The sequence below is a fragment of the Protopterus annectens genome, chromosome 2.part0, assembly GCF_019279795.1.
Source record: "Protopterus annectens isolate FY-2018-M chromosome 2.part0, PAN1.0, whole genome shotgun sequence".
NCBI lineage: Eukaryota > Metazoa > Chordata > Ceratodontiformes > Protopteridae > Protopterus > Protopterus annectens.
In genome coordinates, this window is record NC_056728.1 from 225,783,031 (window position 1) to 225,803,588 (window position 20,558).

The following is a 20,558-nucleotide window of genomic DNA, read 5'->3' on the forward strand; positions in this document are numbered from 1 at the left end:
TTTTTTTTTTTTTTTACTCTGGAACTTCATTGGGCACAAAAATTTCTGATTTCTAAGTATTTGATTTAGTTTAGGCATTTTGTATTACATAAAAGTGCATATCATGTTTCCCCATTAGATGTTCACAGTGTGGCATAATTTGATGAAGAAAACTTGAGATCTAGGACAACAGCAATGTTGTGAATTTTTCTTGTTCCTAAACCTAGAAAAAAATGAATTGAACACTATGTCTTCGTTAATATATTGCAGAAACTAGCATACCTGATAACTTTATGAACTAAACCTGAAATGTTCTAGTATTTGGAAGTGCGTGGTATTTATTGGGAAGTTTGATGAACTAGAGTAAACATTTTCTGGAAAACCTTTCAAGAAATCCAACTATTCTGAAACTAATACCCTTTGTCGTGTTACGATAACGTGTAGAACATGCTTGTTAAATGGAGATGGCAGCACGTTGTAAGCACCGGGAATAATTTTATTTGAGCTCCCTGTTATGCAAACTCAGTCGTCTAATCGGGTGGGACTGTAAAGGGTGACTTAATGATGGGATAAAGTGAGGCACACACGTGTAGCAGAAAAAATGTCACAAGGGCAAATTATACGTGTTTATTCTTCTTGGCATATGCTCAGATTGCCAACACGAACATCATAACTGCTACCGGTATAATTCAAAGTTGCATAAAAAGTGACATTGACACTAGCTAATCTAGGAAAATATCAACACATATTACGCAGGTGTGAAAAGAGATGCACTCTAAATTATCCCAAAAAGTTGGCTGTTAGGTCTAAACTGCACGTACTCAATTTAAACGAATCAGCCCTTGTCTGTTATTACTTACATCGTTTACACACGGCGTGAGATTGGGAACGTCACCGTCACACGCGTCTGAGACGTCGTTCTGTTCATTTTTCACATGGGAAGTAGCCATAGTGTTGTATACGTTTAAGTGGGGTCGGTTCTTTTCTAGGTGTAAAACACTGTGGCAAAAGCCTGGCTTCGTTTAAGGATTTTCACTGGGTAAAGCAATTTAGACTTTTCAGAACTGTGGCGTTAATGTTTCTCTTTATATTGAATTTGTGTAGAGATGTGGTTGTGAACTCCAATTGTTTTTTTTTTTTTTAATAATTTTGTAGTATTCTGCAGTTTAAGTGCTATAGATTGTTACTAAAATGGATTTATACCAACTAATGGAGAATTGTGAGTATCATAGCGGCGTGAGTGTGAAGCAATTATTTACAGTGCAGGTTATGGGGTCCTTTTCCCGTAGTCTTGCTTGTATTAGACTTTGTTCACGCAGTGGAATAGTAGCAGGCGTTTCTGCATTGAGTGTTAGATTAGAAGTAAATACAGTTGTCATTTAATTGTTTTTTTCCCCATTTTTCTAGCAGTAATACACAGTTGATGATGCAAGAATATGAGCACTGTCTGTTGTCGTCGTAAGCCTTAATATTCAATCTCTTGAAAATCATAGTAGTGGGTCAGAAAACTGAACACTTTCTTACTTTTCACATTAGACGTGGTTGTTGTATTAGACTGTATGTATTAATTGAAAGGGAGTAATTGCATAGGCTTACTTATTGTCCCCGTAACCAGCACATTATGAGGAAATCAACCAAGTCTATAAGGAGCAAAGAATCCTAGAGCCGAGTCCATTAGAATTATATCATTTGAACGGTATGACTGCACAAACTTGGCTAAGGCTCATTAGAGCTATGTTAAATTATATCAGTTGAGAGCGGTATGAATGCACAAACTTGGCCAAGGCACATTGGGATATGTGGCTGTTAGGTTGAAGTATTTCAGTGTCTGCATGTAGCACTCTGACTGCCTTTCGGCACTTTATGAAGTGTGTTGTTTGTAATCCGTAGATTTATAGGTACTTACTAGGCTATTGATCTGTGAGGATCTTGACATTCAATTGCCATAGTAGTTTTTAGCACTTATATTTTCATAAGAATAACCAAGAGAGAAGCCGAACAAGGATATGCTGGGACATTTATATGTTTCTCCTGTTCATGGGAAACAGGGGTGCTAAACTGGTGGTGAAAGTGCAGTTACCTGTCCATTCATCCAGATTACATTTGGATGGAGTAAGATAAGTACTTTGCTTTATTTTGAGTGGAAGACTGGCAGTTCTGTAGAGGTGGTTTTCACTGTGATAACTATCTTTCCCACCAACATGTTTTTTGTAGTTTGCAGAAGAGATTGAGATCCCTTATTATAGAGGCTTGTGCTTGTGTACTATCCCTGACAGAATGGGGTCTGTTGAAAGTCTGTATGTGAAGTGGATGTCGTCTTTCAGTAGAAAGACAAGGCTTTAAGATGGTTTGTATAGTTTTTACTGTTTAGGCCCTAGATTTTAATTTTTTGTGAAAGCATTGTGGGTGATCAGGTTGTGACAAGTATTTGGACTAGTACATTCCAGAAAGGGCATTATACTCAATGACTGGCCTAATGAATGCCGAATACAGTGGAACAATTACAGCCGTAGTCCTGGAGGCAATAACTTTAGATATAAGCTCTGCAGTGAAAAAGGACTTACTTGCAAAGGTGAACATATGGTGATCAAATGACATTTCGTTGTTGACATAGGTTTCCTGATCCCTAACTATATCAGTTTTAGGGGTGTGATGTCAGTGTGGTAGTTAAATGGAAAAGCATGCTTGCTGAAAGACACAGCTATATACTTCTTGTCATTTAGTTTAAGTTAATGGTTTTGACACCAGATATTTTTTCGGGACGGGCCCTTTTGGAGGATTTTGGTGTCCTGTGGGGAGTTTATGATGGCATCGTTGTCCGCCACAAACCGTTAACATTAGCTTTAACCTGCAGATATTAAATTCCAAGGAGGAGCGATCCAAGAACTGAAACCAGGGGTGCACCACTAGTGACAGATCTTTTGGAGGAGGTAGAACTGCTCACCTTAACTTGTGTTCTGTTTGTGAGCAAATTTTTCTTTCCAATGAGTCACACAAGTATTGACATTTTGATGGGAGAGTTTATTTCTGATACCTCAATTTGGGATGGTTTTGAATGCCTCTGTGAGGTTTAGATATGTGGTGTGCATTGTTTGTCCTTGTCCATTGCTTTGGTAACCTTTTTGAAGAAGGCTTCCAGGTTAAGTGAGCAGGACCTGACCTTGACAAATCCGAACTGGGGTGAGTCCAGAGTCTGAACGATAACTATATTCTCATTTATTAATCCCATAATGATCCTTTCTATAACCTTGCAGCAAAGACTGGGTTAGGTTTATGGATCTGTAATCACCTGGATCTGTTGAACCTCTGTGAAAGGGACTGACTGTTGTATAATTTTAGTGACTAGATCATTTCTTGGAAGAGTTCCATACTACATTAATGGTAATCATTTCAGATTTTTTGACACATGGGCAACATTTCTTGTGAAAGGTACCCAAGTAAGAATATATGATTATGTCTAAAGGGAGAAATCTCCGTCTGAGCATACTGTATCACCCTAGAAAAAGCCAAATGGCTACCCATAAAACAAAGATCTAACCTACTTTTAGGATCCCACCTCTACAAACTACTCCCAACTCTGCACATTTCCTCCACTTGCTGCAAGACTTCATGAAAGAACGTTCTCATATAACCTGGGACACTACTCTCAAGCCACACCAAGTCTCAGTTACCTCTAGAACCAAGCTGCACAGCAATGCACAGTTTTTCTCTCGGGCACCTACTCTTTGGCAAGCTTTGTCCATCGACACTAAGGAAATCAACACTTATTCCACATTCAGAATGCAACTCAAAAAGCACATCTTCATCCAAGCCAAATACCCTTGACGCATCTCCTAACCTGTTTCCTTTCCAAGTCTTCTCTCTCTCTCTCTCTCTCTCAAAATTAACTGAAGATTGACCCACTTTAGAAGCTAATGTACATATTGTACATTACACCCTGCTTGATTGTACATTGCACTGTGCTTGTTCAGTATGATGTTTATACACACTTTTTTATATAATTAGTGTGACTTTCGGTTATTGCTTACATTTCCATGTTTGCTGTTTGTGAAATGTTTTGTATTTCACCTAGACTGAGGCAGAAATCTGTCAGTACCGATCGCGCTAACCCGGTAAACAAACCTAAATAAAATGTAATAAAACACCAGGTCAACATAGCTGCTGCAGTGGCAACCTCCATTTAATCTTCATTTTTATTTCATGCTAGTTGTGTGTGTGTGTGTGTGTGTGTGTGTGTGTGTGTGTTCAGTTTTGTCTTTTGGTAACATGTTCTGTTTAGCCAAGGTTTAGTCATTTGCCCTTCCATGCACTGTATGCTGTGTTACCCATATCATGGTTCTTCCTTTTGTTTGAAGTGAACATCAAAATCTTGTTTCATTTCTTAGACCCATAATGAGCTGTCTTCCCATATGAGGGTTGCTTTTGATCTGTGTATTCCATGTTGTATCACATCTGACAAAAAAAAAAAAAAAAGGCAAACTTCAGAAAAGCATGGTATGCACCTGTTATTTTACCCAATGGATTAACACCAACACACAGAGCTTGTTGTTAACTGAATTACTTTTCTTTCAGCACTTTGTAGTAGAATTCATCATGATATCTGCTTTTGATTTTAAGCCTATGTACATTTTTGCTTGGCAAAATGGGCCTTATCTTCATTTATTTTCCAGTCAGAACGTATTGCTGAATATCGGTGATTTTTTTTTTCACCCTTTTGCAATAGCTGAACTCTCAGATGTGAATTAAAATGCTCAAAGAATATACCTTTTATGGGTGATTGAGAAGCCCACGAGTCCATTTTCAGTAACATCTTTTTTTGCAAATGCAAGAAAGGATGCAGTTGCTTCAGTTGTATCAGTCTTGAGAATGGAATTTTTAGTAGTGTAATGTATTCTGTTTTATTGTTGTCGTAGTCTGAATGTGATTATAGATGAGTGGGTTGGAACTTTAAAGCACATGCTGTATTTGAAGCAATTTTTTTTCTGTAAATATACCTTCTGATTTTGCCTCACTTTTGGAGGTTCTTCACCCCCCATAACATCCTTTTACTGAACTAAATGTTTACATTGACAGTTCATAAATGTCCTGCTTAGTAGCATTTCCTAAGAAGAATATTTTCAAGTTTTTATGTCTGTTATACTTGTCACACCCATATGGGGTTAGCTATATATATATATATATATATATATATATATATATATATATATATATATATATATATATATATATATATATATATATATATATATATATATATATATATATTTTTTTTTAATTTCCCGTTTGATGATTGGGGAAAGATGGGCGAAGGCTGCCAGCCTAGTCAACTAAATAAATTCTATCATTTGTATAAATAAATGTAAAATACAGCTTTGTTTCTTAAATGAAAGAAAACACTGGAAAATGTGAACTTCAAGATTGTTGCAACATTACCATCTGCTGTAAGGAAAACTAAGCCAAGCATTTCAAATGTTCTTTGAAGTTAAAATCATCTAAATAGTGGTGCTGATGTGGCTGGCTGAACACATTCTTTCTATTGTCTTAACTTAAGGAATAATTGCTAGAGTGTACATGTGAAACGTCTTTTATTGTTGTAGTTTCCTGAGCAGGTGTTAGATTGCTAAACAATGCAGTTTGTTGGCCTGGAAACTCCAGACTAAGTGTCAAAATGATGTAATTTGGGAGGGCCAAGCAAAAATGTTCGTTAGTGAGTTTAAAAACTATTGTTCAGAGAGAGAGACTATGAGCATTTTGATCTTAATTATCCCACTTATCAGCACTATGCCTGTTGTCTTATGTAAGTAGCATCTTAGAAGTATTTTTCCTTGTAGTAATAGCTAGGAACTCAGAAAGTTAGACAAGTGTTTTTCTGTTATATCAGAACTTTCCTACTGTATTGTTTTAAGTTTCTGTGTGATATCTGAACTTTTAGATATCACTGTGGTGTAGTAGTATTGTCTTGTGTTTTCATTATTTATTATTAAATAGTTTAAAAACCTTTACCTATGGCTGGTTTGGGTAGAAGTAAGTAAGCTCTAGAGTACATTGTGTATTTATAGAGTTTATTGTGATAATCCACTCTAATAAGCCTTAAGACTGATTAGTAACATTTCCAATTGGATAATATTGCAAAGTAATAATTGGACACCCTTTTAAGGGCCTTTGGGTAGCTGATAAGTATTAGCTGGTGGTGGCAGAAATTACTACCGCATAGTCTGGATAAAGGGGCACAGCTGGAGAATCTGTGTCCGCCTTTCCCAGGAGTGTCTGAAGTTGTATAAATATTTATCTCAAAGTGTGTGTGGTGTGTCAGCTACCTGAGCAGGGACACTAAGCACTGGTGGGACGCAGAGGGTACTGGAGGTTCGCTTGCCAGCTAGGCCTAGATCTGGACCCTATAGCTGTGCCAGTGGGGAGTCTTATTGGGGACCTGGAGAGCAAGGGAGCAACCAGCCCTAGACTGACTGTGATCACTGCGTGCACTTAAGGGAAATTGTACTTTACTGTGTGTATTTGTTATCCTTTCTTCTTATGTGAGACACCCTTCCTGGTGTTAGTGGTGAGGATTGAGGCTCATTGATTCCTAGGCCAGGGCACGGTCTTCCCAACCAGGTTAATAAACTAGTCTGAAGACCTGCTTTAGCCACAATCATGGACAGCGTTACAAAGGTCGAATGGTCAAATAAAAGTTGGTTTACATCATACTAATCAACCTCTTGGAGCAAGAAATGTGGACAAAGCCATAAATAATGGGGGCATAACAGCTAAAAATATTGACCATTTTTAAATATTCCTCTTACAGACTTAGTTAATAGAATAACAGTGCTTGCATTAGCACAAACGTTATGAACGATATGAAGTCTGAAACTGTGTCGTTAAATTTCTGGCTTCAGGCCTCAATGATTTGCCAGACAAAAATATGCAGCCAAAGTCTGGATAGCTGAGAAGGTATGGATTGCGTTTAGCTTCAGACCGCGTGCAACAGGAAGCTTGTATAGAAGTTGAGTATCAGAAGAGAGACCTGTGTATAAGAATTGCAATAATTGAAAGGTAAAAGAAAAAACAACTCGGCTAAACTCAAAACTTAACATACTCTGTATATAGTGTGTGTGTGTGTGTGTGTGTATCGTTACTTTATATATCCCACCAGGAGACAACATCTTTACTGTGGAAGATATTTCCTGGATAGCATTGTGCATCTCTTATGAAACAGTTGCTCTTGGGACCCAGACATAGACTGGCTGTCCCTCAATACTGACTTCCCCTCCCACCATGTCACTAAATCTATTTGGCTTCACTCAAGTTATTCATATCCCAACTTGGTTCAGCAAACCCACTAATAAAAAAGTACATCTGAGCCGGATACTGACCACCAGTGCAAACAAAATATCATCTTCAGGAACTGTACCAGACAGAACGATCACCTCTCCATCTTTGTAATTAGAAGTGCAATCAACATGCCCAGAAGACATCACTTTATTGAAGTGCATAATCTAATCAACTTTAATCCCAGCACATATTTTATATTAAATCTAAAATCAATCGACTGGAATATACTCGGGACCTTTCCTCTGGGTGATGCTATTCTTAGCCTTAATATAACTTTCCAAAATGTAATAATGTGGCTCCAATTAGGAGAAAGAGAGATGAGCATAACACTGGCCCATGGATGTTCTTTGACACCAAAATACTCACTCATAAAAAGAATGAGACTTGGAGTTAGATTTTGTTACCAGATCTTCCAACAAAATCTTACCAATCTCTGCAAACTTGCCAAAAAAAAGTTTAAATCCACTATTGCTTTGACTCGCAAAACATTCTCCATAAAATCTCAAGAGTTGTGCGTCTCCATCCAAAAAGCTTTTAACTCCTTCTGGATGTCAACAGTCCAACCCATTTTCTGATTTGGATCAATACAGTACTGCCACTCTGTCCAACTCTCACTTCATAAACACTATAAATTTGTTACTTAACAATAACAATATTTCTCAACCTATCAACAATACTGCACCTTCTTAGCACTATTTCCACCTCAAGCGTAAAACGTCCATCCTCAAACTTGTATTAATTCGATAAAGGTGTTTTTTTTATCGCTTGTGATATAAGCAAACTTACGTTTATGTAAAAGTTTGTGTCTTTCGGCTTTTCCCGGTTAGGGGTCGTCACAGCGGAACTCCGGTCTGCTAATGATTGGCAGTAGTTTTTTTACGTGCCGAGTTTGCCAGCCCTGACGCACAACCTTCAACGAAGGTACGCCCATTCACGCATGTCTCCACACAGAGGATGCTCTAGCTGAGAATCAAACGGCACAACATCTTGCTGTGAGGCGACAACGCTAATCAAAACATATTAACAAGTTCAAGTTTGCAAACATCGTACAACGCATATATTCTGTACAGTATAATCAATCACCTTGACATAAATTGTTTGGTTCCTGCCTTCTCTTAAACCTCATTCCGCCTCCAAAACACGTTTCTGCATGTATTGTTACTACAGTTCCATTTTTTTCTATGTAATTTATTCCTACTCTTTCTAGATCCCACTTCCTGTTCATTTATCTGTGTTATAATATTCATTACTTCACATGTGGTTGGTTTAGACTTTGTTTTGTTGCCAGTCACCAGAATTAAACTTAACAAGGCTTTAGTATGTTTAGACAATTCAGATCCCGTATCCCATCTAAAAAAAAATATTTCCTTAGTTGCACTCATTTGGTTGCTGAGTATTCCTTTAACATCAGGTTCTGTTCTAAATTCATCTAAAAACTCAACCAGTACAGGTCTTTCATTTAGGATTCACCTATCCCTTTCTCTTTGCCTGTTGTCTGATTATCAATCCTTGATAGGGAAGGCAGTCTCTGACTTGCAGTCCAAATGTCCTCGCATTCTGTTACAATCATCCCTGTAATTATTTGTTCCCAGTACATTGGTTCCTTTGCCAGCTTCCTGCAGTAAATTTAACCCCCCTCTAGCCTGTTCTTTCTACCTCCTAATTGCAGTCATCTTTATTGGCAGAATCTCCTTTCTCAATTTCCCTATTGGCTTACTTCTTAGTGTACTTTGTACTTTTTTTTTTTCCTTTTAGGAATATAATATTCTGCATGACTGTTTTCCTTATGGAATTGCATCTAAAATCCCACTCATTCCTTATTTTGTGTTACCCCCCCCCTTCCCGCATCATCTTTATCCCTTTCTACTTTGAATAGTTGCTTTCTGCTTGTGTTGTGCAAGAACCACAACTGGGTAATTCTAAAGTATCCCTTCACATTCGGTAATCCTAAACATCCTTTTTTTTCACAAACATCTTTATTGAATTTTCACACATGACAAAGGCAATTTTACCTTTATATAAATGAAAAACATGCAAAATGATACCATTTTAGTTACAAACAGTTTACATCACAAAACACTTTTGAAACAACTGTAGTTGCAAACATTATACATCACTTATAAATCATCCAGTCATTGTCAATTAAGCATTATATGGCTTGTACATCACTTATAAATCATCCAGTCATAAGCATTATGTGGCTCATTCAAATCCTGCCATTTTAAACCTAATTCCTGCTCTGCATATATCGTTCCCACATTTCCCATTTTTTCCTATGTAGTTTGCTCCTTCCCTTTTCTAAATATCCCAATTCCAGTTGTTTTATCTGTGTTACTAATATTCACTACTTCTAGTAAAGTCGGTCTAGACTTTGATTTCTATTTTCTCGTAACTGCATTTTTGGCAGCCGCCATAGTTAGACTCAACAAGGCTTTACTATGTCTGGGCAGTTCTGATTTTGTAGCATAACTCAAAAAAATCATCTCCCCAGTCAGTCCAATCCACCCACCCAGCATCTCCGACAGAGCGGTCCGCAGGGAATCCCTAAAGTCTGCCAGCTCATTTGACACTCCCAAAAAGTATGTTCCCAGCTACCTCTTACTTGTCCATCATACCGCCAACATTTGCTATCTACATGAGGAAAAATTCTTTAGAGTCTACTTGGGGTATAGAAATACTTATGTAAGTACGTCCAGGCAACAATCTTAAATCTTCTAGACTTTGTTGCATATTTGGGAGATATACATATACCCCCCCCCCCCCATTGTCTCTTTTTGTGAACTGCTTATCCAGTCTCTCTTCCTAATCCTTTCTAAGCTCCTCTGATTCTTATAATTTATTTATTTCTTTATTACATTGTTTGACCGGGAAGGTCACTGGGCCAAAGTGCCCATTTATCAGTGGATAATTATCATGTAATATTTTATATGCTTTACTAATTCCTTTTTAAAGGCAGCTTCTGTTCTAGATTCTATAAAAAGTCGACCAGTGCTGATCTTTCATTTGAGAGCCCCCTATTTCTTTCTCTTTGCCTATACTCTGCCTTCTCTATCAATGATTGATATCAGTCTGTAACCTGCAGTCCAAATAAATTCTTGGCCTCTTCCCATTCTGTTACCCTTCCCTTTCTAGTTATTTACTCCCAATACCTTGGTTTCTTTGCCAGTTTTCTCCAGTAAATTCCAGTCCCCTCTTGTGTATTATATGTATCCCTAACCACAGTCATCCCTATCGGCAAAATCTCTTTTCTACATTCTTGTGCTGGTTTGGTCATTAGAACACTCCCTGCTATTTTCTGAATATAATACTCTGTATGATTTTGGTTGTTTTCCTTAAGAGTCTGCATCCAAAATCCCAATCTCCTTATTTCTTGAGCTTTCTATCTATGTCTGCATCATTCTTTTCCACTTGGAATTATAGCTTTCTGCTTGTGCTGTGTATAATAGCTTTAACTGTGTTTCTCTAAAATACCTCCTCAAATTAGGTAATTCTAGTCCACCTTGTTCTGTTGGTAGAATCAGCTTTATCCCACTTGACCCTTACTGTTGTATCTTCCTAGATAAAATCCTTCAACTTTTTTTAATTGCCATCCACAACTTCTCCACCCCTCCTCCAGTTGTTAAAAATATGCCTGATCTGTGTACAAGACTAAAGGGAGTAAAAACATTTCAATGGCTTTATCTTAGTATCAATATCCATATAGCAAAACTTCCAGTTTCTCAATTTTTGTATCATCTTCCCTTTAGTTCCTTCCCACATATCCTTAGCTGCCACCACAGAGTCATTTTTAATCTGTACTCCTAAATACTTCATTTTATTATGTCTTCCATAAGTATGGATATTGTTGGACTAATTTGTGTGGGTACATAATTTACTGCTATTGTCTTTGTTTTAGCCTCATTAATTTTGTATCCTGAGAAGATTTGAAACCGTCTTAAAAACCATACCCGCTAAATCCTTGAATTTCTGAATCCCGTATTTTCTTTGCTAGTGATTCTAAATATAATGCAAACAGCAAAGGGGAAAGCAGATAACCCTGTCTTGCTCCTCTACTTGGCAGAAATTATCTCAGAGGACCCCCACCCACTTTAATTTGTTCCTCAGATCCCTCGTATTCTTATAATTGTATCAGGGAAAGTAAATGTTTCCATTGCCCTGCTCATGCAGTCCCAGTATACTCTCTCTCAAATGCTTTTTCTGCATCAAGACCTACCAGTAAAAGTCTTTAGCCATTATAGATTTCAACACTTCATAATCATGGTTTAGTATTGAAATGGGCCTGTGTGAAGCTGGATCCAATGGACCTTTACCCTCTTTAGGTATTACCATTACCACCATCTTTTTCCAGGATGCTGGTACTTCTCCTCCTCTTAAAATACTGTTAAACAAAACCTTCCAGATCTTTCAGTTTTTCCCTCCTAACTGCCAAACTTCCACAGGAATACCATCTATTCCTGGGGACTTTCCTGTAGATTGGTTATACATAGCCATTTTTATCTCATCTCTTCCTATCCTAACTGTAATTGTGCCTCATCTACCTCTAACTTTGGCATATTTAATTCTTCCATAAACATTTCCATTTGTACCTTTTCTTGATTTCCATATTTCTGTTTTATTCAGATTTTCATAACATTTCTGAAATATTTCTAATACTTCTACAGGGTCTTGTGTTGCCTTCCTTGTTATAGGCTCCCTCCATTTGGTGCCCTTTCCACTTTCTGTTGCCAGAGTTGTTGTGCTAAAAATTTGTATACTCTACAATTATCACAAATAGTTCTTAACAGCAATCTTTCTAAACTCCTGCATATTATTGAGATGATCCCTTATTTTCTGTTAAGTATTCTGCAGTTGCTCCTTTTCTTCTGAGAGATTCCCCCTATTTTGCAGTATTTTAACATTTATCAGTCCGTCTAAATAATTCTTGTTACTGTTTAACCATATCTCAGTTTCTTTTATTTCCAGCCTAGTTTTAAACTGCATTTTAATTTTATCTCACTTCTTAGCTACGTTTTTAGAAAATAATTCTGTCTTCTCTAGTATCTCCTGAATTAATTCCACAACCCATTCCTTAAATTCCTCTCTTTTCAACTGATAGGTGGGAAAGTGACATTCTCTCATTTTAATTTCATTACCTTGCATTTTTATTTTAGTTATTGCCGCATGATCTGAAATAATTATTGGGTGCATTTCAAGACCTTTAAGTGCACATGTTCCTGTGAGATACAAAAACTGGGCTAGGCTAGCTAGATTTTATATCTGAGTAATATGTAAATTCACTCTGAACTCCTAGCACTGAAGTCACATCTTCCATGCCAAACATTTTCATAAGTTTCTTCAAGAATCTACCGTCCTTTGTTATACTTTACACATCTTCAGTGTTGCAGTCCAAATTCCAGTCTCCACCTGTAAGTAATATTCCTTGCTGAAAGATGATTATTTCTCCCACAATTTTCTTAAGCTCCATTTTAGCAGTTTGGGGGGGGGGGGGTGTAAATGTATGCCAGTGTAATCCTCCTCCCTAGCCAGTAGCCCCTTAGTACTATGTGTCTTCCATTATTATCCTTTTTTCCTCTCAGTATTGGAGCTCCTGTTGTAATTAATATAAGGACTCCTTTTTTTCTTTACCCCAGATATTCCACTGAATATCCTGAAAACCTTTCTTTATCAAATTCCCATGTTTAGTTCTTTACAGGTGTGTCTCCTATAGCATGTCTATTTGCGCTGTGCATTTTTTTAATATAGTTCACAACTTTTTTTTTTTTTATATTTATCTGTAAGACCATTCAGATTGAAAGGCATTACAGAAAGCATAATTTTCTTATATTTATTACCACCTTTTATATACAACTGCTCTTTTGCTAAATTCCTAGTTACAACTTTTTTGTTACATGTATACTGTTCGGCAGGTTGGTCTTGTATACAAGTGTTTCTTGTCATATCCACGTGAGCCTATGCCACATCTTGTATAACTTTTTTTTTTTAAAGGCCTCAAACAGAACAACCCCCCCCCCCCCCAAAAAAAAAAACAAAACAGCCTCCTAAAACCTATGAACTTAACAGTAACACACACAGCTATGTAAATCTTCAAATATTGAAGTTTTTGCTTCCTAATAAGAACAGAAGTTCTAAGTTGATAGGTACACAGACAGGCTAAAGCTAACCAGAAAGAAAGGTTAGTCATGCCAAGACGCATAGTACAGCCTGTGCTGTTAGTAAGTGCTATTTTATTCTGTTTATCTTTATAACTCTCCCAGTTGAGAAGACACTTGTAAACAGTTCCTCCAAGCCATTTCTCTTTATCAATTTGTCTTCTAGTGAAATGCAAATCAGACACAAAACTGCTACGGGTACCTTGTTTATCAGAAAAAAAGCTGTACAATATTCAGTATTCTTTTTCATTTACATGCTTTGTAATAAACTTTCTATTGGATAACACCTAGGGATTTTACTAAGTCATTTCTCTACGCAAGCATGGGAAAAAGCACACTCATTTTAATTGTCGTACTCTTAACCAGACCCTTCCACTCTCCCCCATCACTCCTCCTCTTTTTTTTTTTTTTTTTTTTTTCATTGCAGTGCCTACATTTCTCCAAATTGAACAAAGAAAAAGAGAGAAGGGTGAACAAGAAAAAACAAAAGCAGCTGTTTGAGTATCCCCATTGCATAAAAAAATAACTTCAAGTCTAACTGGGTTTTGTATTATCTTTAAAGCTTTCACACCTGGGAAAACCCCTGATTGTTTTCCGGGAGCATTATGTCCTAGCCAATTTGTCTGCTCTTTTTTTTTTTTCTTTTCCCTCAGCCAATTTTCTTCCACCAGACTTTCTCTTTATCAGATTGTCTCCATGGTGGCTTGAAGACCAGCTGCAGAAATGCTACTTAGTATACATGTATGCACATACTAGAAAAATGCCTTATAATATTCAGTATTCATTTATTTGCTCTCTCTTAAAACAGAAACGGCCATTTCCCCATACAAGAATGAAAAAAAAAAAAAAAAAAAACGCACTAATTTGAACTCTCATGCCCTTTTAACCAGGCTCCACTTTTCCTTTTTTTTTTCTTTACATAGCCTTTTGTTTCTCAAAACTGCACAAGAAGAAAAAGAGAAGAGGGAAGAAAAATAAAAAAACAGCACCTGTTCACAGTCCCCATTACACCTAAAAATAGCATGAAAAAAAACGTGCAACACAAATACAATGCTATTTTAAGAAAAATGTTTTCTTTACTTAGTTAGCGTTCTCCTGCTCTACCCCTCCCCAAAACATTTTTCCGAACACTAATGATATGAAGTAGGGCATATACTTTAGTCTTCCACTCAGCAAACAGATTTTGAAGAAGCCCAGTATTTCCAGATTTTCTTGTGCTGCCATATTTCACAAATAAATATAATTATAATTATTGCATTGTAATTCCACATTAAGTTACTAATTTTTATTTGTGTTCTTCTCTGTCACCCAGATCCTGTCTCTGCTCCATTTCCAACATACTCTCCATTCTTCTAGTCAACTCTCGTCTTTCTCTCCAACATTTTCTGTTGAAATACTGGGAAAGGTTTCACAGGTGCAGTCTCTCTCTGATCTTTATTACCAGAGGAACAAGAAGCAGAATCTCCTTCTGTTTCACAGCTCCGTTTTTGTTGGTCAAACTTGTATTTCCTCATTAGCATGCAGTTCATCATCAAAAAATGATTGTCCCTCCAGGGAGAAATATCCTTAAGACAGCTGGATACAATAGTTTGAATCTCACACCCTTGTCTCTACATTCTCTGACTAGAGGAAATGTACTTTTCCTTTATTCATTGTACACCAGGCAAATCATTCTCCAGAAACACTTTGCCATCTCCTATGTTAAGTATTTTGTCCTCCTGCCACAGTTTTGACAAAATCACTCCTTTCTGCTGGTAGGATTGCATCCTTTCTATTAAAGGTCTAGGTTGCTTTCTCATAGCTAGATTTGAAGCGTACACACAATGTGCCCATTCAACTAATAAATCCTGCTGTGGAATACCAGTCCAGTTGCTTATTTGTGCTGTTTGTAAATTTAATGCAGTCCGTTAATTGCAGCTTCTCTCGTATTGCTGAAAATAACATGTTTTCCCTACGTGCTCTGTCCTCGATTTCTGTTGTTTTGAAACATCTTTTCCTGAGCAGACTCATATTTAGCCAGTCTTTTCTTCAATTCAACCTCTGATTTTTGAAACTTTATCATCTCATCTGAATATCTATTTAAAACTTCTTCCATTTGTTCCAGCCTTTGTTGTTTTGCATTGATTATACACTGTCGGGGTTTATTTTAACCAGGTCTCTATGCAGTTGTCATCCTGTAGGTTATTGGAAGGCATGTCTGAAGGTTGCATTACTTTTTGATGAACAGCTGCAGAACTCTCTCTAGTCAGTGTTTCTTCCTCACCTTTTGTAGCTGATTTTTTCCAGGTCTTCTGTATTTCGTTATTCCTGGCATCCAGGCAGTGTATTTACTAGCCAGTTATTTAAATTCACCAATAAACACAAGTCCATTGGCCTTCTCTGCTGAGTTTCTGTTTTCACACTGGGAGAGCTAGAAAGAAGCTGTAACTCTGTGTGTAGCCATTTTGGAACTTCCTATCCTAAACCTCCTTGTTCTCTTGGAAGGAGTGACTTATCCCACTTGACTCTTGCCCTCTTCCCTCTCACAGATAAAATCCTTAGACTCTCTCTCTGTCTCTATTATTATCCACAGCTTCTCCTCTGGTTGATAAAAGTATACTGGACCTGTGTATAAAACTAAAGAGAATAAAAACATTTTTACTGCTTGTATCCTGCTAGCTATAACTATAAACAAGAGCTTCCAGTTTCTCAGTTTTTTGTATTATCTTTTGTGTAGTCTCTTCCCACATATCCTTGGGTGCCTTAACATAATTCTTTTTAACCCGTACTAACTACTACATTTTGTTGCATCTCTATAAATGTGCATATTGCTGAATCAATTCATGTGTGGGTACATAGTTTATAGCTGAAGTCTTTGTTTTATTTTAATTAATTTTATATCCAGATTTTTCAGAACTGTGTCAGAATGTTCTCCAACACTGTGATGTCCTTCTCTGGTTCTGTCTGATACAAAAATGTCTACAAATAAAGCCAACTTTTCCTGAATGCCGTACCAAGTATATCCTTGAATTTCTGAGTCCCTTAGTTCTTTACCAGTGGTTCTAAATATAACATGAATAACAAAGGGGAAAGAGGACACCCCTGCCTGGTTCCTTTGTGCAGATGCAACTTATCAGAGAGGAGCCCTCCCACTTTGATTTTTGCCTCTGTTCCCTCATACAGCCTCCTGATTTAACTTTATTGCTGTATCAGGAAATACATGTGCTTCCATTGCTATACTTATAAAATCCCAGCTTATGGGTCATCAATGCTCTGTTAATGCTGTCAGATGTTTTCCTCCCTTCTAAAAAAACCACATTGAGCCATATTTATCTTCATTAATTTTGTATACTGCAAAGATGTGAAACTGGTTCAGAATGTTCCACGGCAGTGATATGTCCATTTCTGGATTTATCTGGTACAAAATACCTGCAAATAAAGCCAACTTCGGAGTCCCTTATTTTCTTTACGAATGGCCCTAAGTATAAGGCAAGTAACACACAGGAAAGACATCACCCCTCCGCTTGATTCCTCTTTTCAAACACAACTTATCAGAAAAGAGCCCTCCCACTTTAATTCTTGCCTCTGATCCTTCATATAGCTCCTAATTAACGTTCCATTGCCCTACTCATAAAATCCCAGCTTACTTTGTCAAATGCTTTCAGTGCATAAAGACCCACCAGCAGCCGTGGGATTTTTTTACATTCTGCTTCCCGATGAATCATCATTGTTCTGGTAATGTTGTCAAATGTTTGCTGCCCCACCACAAAATCATATTGATCCATAGCTATCAGTTTTGTCTTTCTTTTTAGGTAGTATAAAGCTAAACACTTTATAATCCTGGTTTAATATTGAAAATGGTCTATATGAATATGGGTCTTTTCAAGATGTTTGCACTTCTCCTCCTTTTAAAATACTGTTTAAGTCTTCCAGTTCTTTTATCACTTTATTTCCTCCTAGCTTCCACAGGGATACCATCTGTTCCTGGATACTTTTCTGAAGATTGATTTAATCATCCATGTTTTTATCTAGTCTCCTCATATCTTAATTTTCTGTAACCCTGGCATAATTGTCTTCCATAAATATTTCCATTTGTGCTCTTTCTTGATTCCCACATTTCTCTCTTCTTTTTACAGATTTTCATAAGCTGTCCGGAATACCAATAATAACTATACAGGATCTCTGATTATTTTTCTTATTTGCTGCCTAAGTTTGGCAGTAACCCTTTCTACTTTATGTTCCTAAGTTGTGCTAATGTTTTTGTGCCCCAGAGTTATTTATTAATAAGTTTCTTGTTAACAGCAATTTTTTTAAACTCATGCATATTATCCAGATGCTCTCTTATTTTCTCTTTAGCAGTCTGCATTTGTGCCTCTATTTTTTGACATTGCCCTTATTTTACAATACTTAAACCTTTGTCAGCCCCTCATCTGTATTACTACTTCGCCACATCTATCTTCTCTTTTTTTACCATCTTTAAAATTCATTTTCATTTTTATTCCACTCATTAGCTATAACTTCTGAAGATATTTCTGTCATCCCTAATAACTCTTGAATAATTTCCACTACACAGTCCTTAAATTCCTGTCTTTTTGACAGGTAGGTGGGAAAGCACCACTGTCTCATTTTTACTTCATTAGCCTCCATTTTTATCTTGGTTTTTATCAGTGCATGATCTGAAGTAGTTATTGGATGTGTGTAGAAGCTTTCTGTTAAATGCACATGTTTTGTGAAATAATTTGTCTAGCCAGTGTTACTGTACCTTGCAGCATAATATGCAAGTTCTGTTTAGGTTCCTACTACTGAAGTCGCATCTTCCTTGCTAAATATTTGCATACACTTCTTCAGAAATCTACCCTCTCTTGTTTAGAATTTCCCTTCTTGGTCTCCTGGTTACATCCTTACTCTTGCAAATCAAATTCCAGTCCCCACCTCTAATATTCCCCGCTGAAAGCTAATTCTTTTCTTCTAAACCTCCTTAATTGCAGTTTTTGGCAGAATATAAATACATGCCAGTGTAATTCTCTTCCCTTGCCATTGACCCCTTACTAATACTAATCTATCATTACTGTTGTTTCTTCTTCTCCACCACCACAGCCCCTGTAGCAATTAGTCCTCCTTTTCTTTGTCCTTGATATTCTGCTGAATATCCATTCTAAAATCCTTTCCTTGTGAAGTTCACATGCTCATGTCTTTTCAAATGTGTTTCCTGTAGCATTGCTGTTTTCATTTCTTAATATAATTCAATGCTTTTTTTCCTTTTTAGTACTTTTTAAGGCCATTTCCATTTCAGGAAACCATGGATAATGTAGTCATTGTGATTTAAAAAAAAAAACAAAAAAAAAAAACAAATTTCCACCCCTTCTACTTGAGAGTTTTCTTTAATGTGTATTTCCAACTTTTGTGTTTTTTACACACACACACACACACACACACACACACACACACACACACACACACACACACACACACACACTGTTTGGCAGTCTAATCTTTTGTATATCTATTTTTTTTTTCTTGTTTCCATTTCAACCTATGTCACTTTTTGCTTTAATGACAGCCATTAAACAAAAACCTAAATACATTTTCAGAGCACCCCCTATTAACTTAGAACAAATGCACAAAACTATATGTACATCTGACTGAAAATAATCTGTATTCAGAAGCGTCTTGGGAAGCATAGTACATTTCACTTCAAACATCCATAGGTAAATGGCTGACGTGATAAAATACTGTTCAGACGTGTGTATGTGATGTACGGGTCTAGATAATCAAACTTTCAGTGTTCGACTGTCATTTGGTTGACACCATATGATCTAACTAAGTATGAATATCTAATTAAAAAAAAAACTACACAACCTACCTGAATGTTTTAAGCAGGGGGGGGGGCAAGCCCCACTGCAACCCCCCATGTAGGGGGCTGTGCCCACCACACCCCACGCTGTTTAAATATACCAACTCTGAGATCGCACTACAGTGCAGAAAAGGGAAATCTTCCCATTCCATGCTGTACAGAGATCTCCGTTAAAACTTTCGAAATTTCAAAAATTCGATCATATGGCGTCGACCATATGACATTTTGAAAGTTCGATTATCTAGTATAGATCCGTGATATATATTTATTTATATATATATATATATATATATATATATATATAATGTAAATAAAACACTAAATAACAGAGGTGCAACAAATAAAACACTAAACAGAGGTGCAACTTTACAGAGAGAGACATTGGAAATTAAAAAAATATATAGAAAAAAAGAAGTATATGCATTTGGAGCACTGTAGTGTTCTGTCTACTTTAAGATGCTTAAAGTAGCAGAAAATGTGCAGTTGTGTTGTGTTGTATGTTGTTAAAGCAGGCCACCGCTTAGGAACATTTATTTTGTTTTCAGAACCTTTAAATATTCTCTGAATACTTAGAAATGTAATAGTCATTAGACCTTAGTTTCATTGGATAAAAGGTAGGTTGTGATCACCCAATTTAGGTGGTTAGCCATTGCTAGAATAACCTTCATTGATTGATAAAGCCCCGACTGTGACCTGATCACGCCAGAGAGACTTATTGGAAAGGAATGGTGAGGCCTTTGCTGGCTTTCCTCTGTAGGGGGGTATTGATAATACTCAGGATTTTGATGATAAACCATCTAAGAAGCACCAGGCTTATCTAGATCTGTTATTGTTTGAAGTGTTTTTGTCTCTAAAACCAAACTGTGGATGGAACTATGACAGAAATTAACAATCAAATGCAACAAATATAGTGTTGGTAGTTGCACGTTGCTGTCTCTCTATAGAGCAACAAAATGTCTGCCAGAGTTTTTAAATAAAATGTTGTGTATAGCGGTGTAAAGTTTGATTCTAAATGATTCACTGTTGAAGTGACACCCTGATCCCATGTCCAAAAATGAGAAAAGGGGTTACGGATGGATGGATAAAATTCGTAGGTTAATTTGAAAAGAAACAACCAAGGTATTTAAAACCCGGAGGCAGTATAGCAGGTAGCGTTACCTCGATTCATGAGTTTCAGTGGTTCGCTTTCCTCTTTTAAACATCCTATCTGCAGTTTTTCTGTCTCCTTTACTGTATTCAGTACTTCAGTTATATTTGGTTTAGTTTTT

General features: G+C 36.9%; 1 protein-coding gene across 1 annotated transcript in view; it reads left to right on the forward strand.

Moving 5' to 3' along the window:
* The first annotated feature begins 854 nt into the window (after positions 1 to 854).
* DBR1 (debranching RNA lariats 1) overlaps positions 855 to 20,558 on the forward strand; it is a 585,557-nt gene continuing 565,853 nt past the window's right edge. Inside the window, exon 1 of the mRNA XM_044060681.1 lies at positions 855 to 1,018. The gene's annotated coding sequence lies outside the window, so the exon portion shown is untranslated. The remainder of the gene's footprint in view (positions 1,019 to 20,558) is intronic.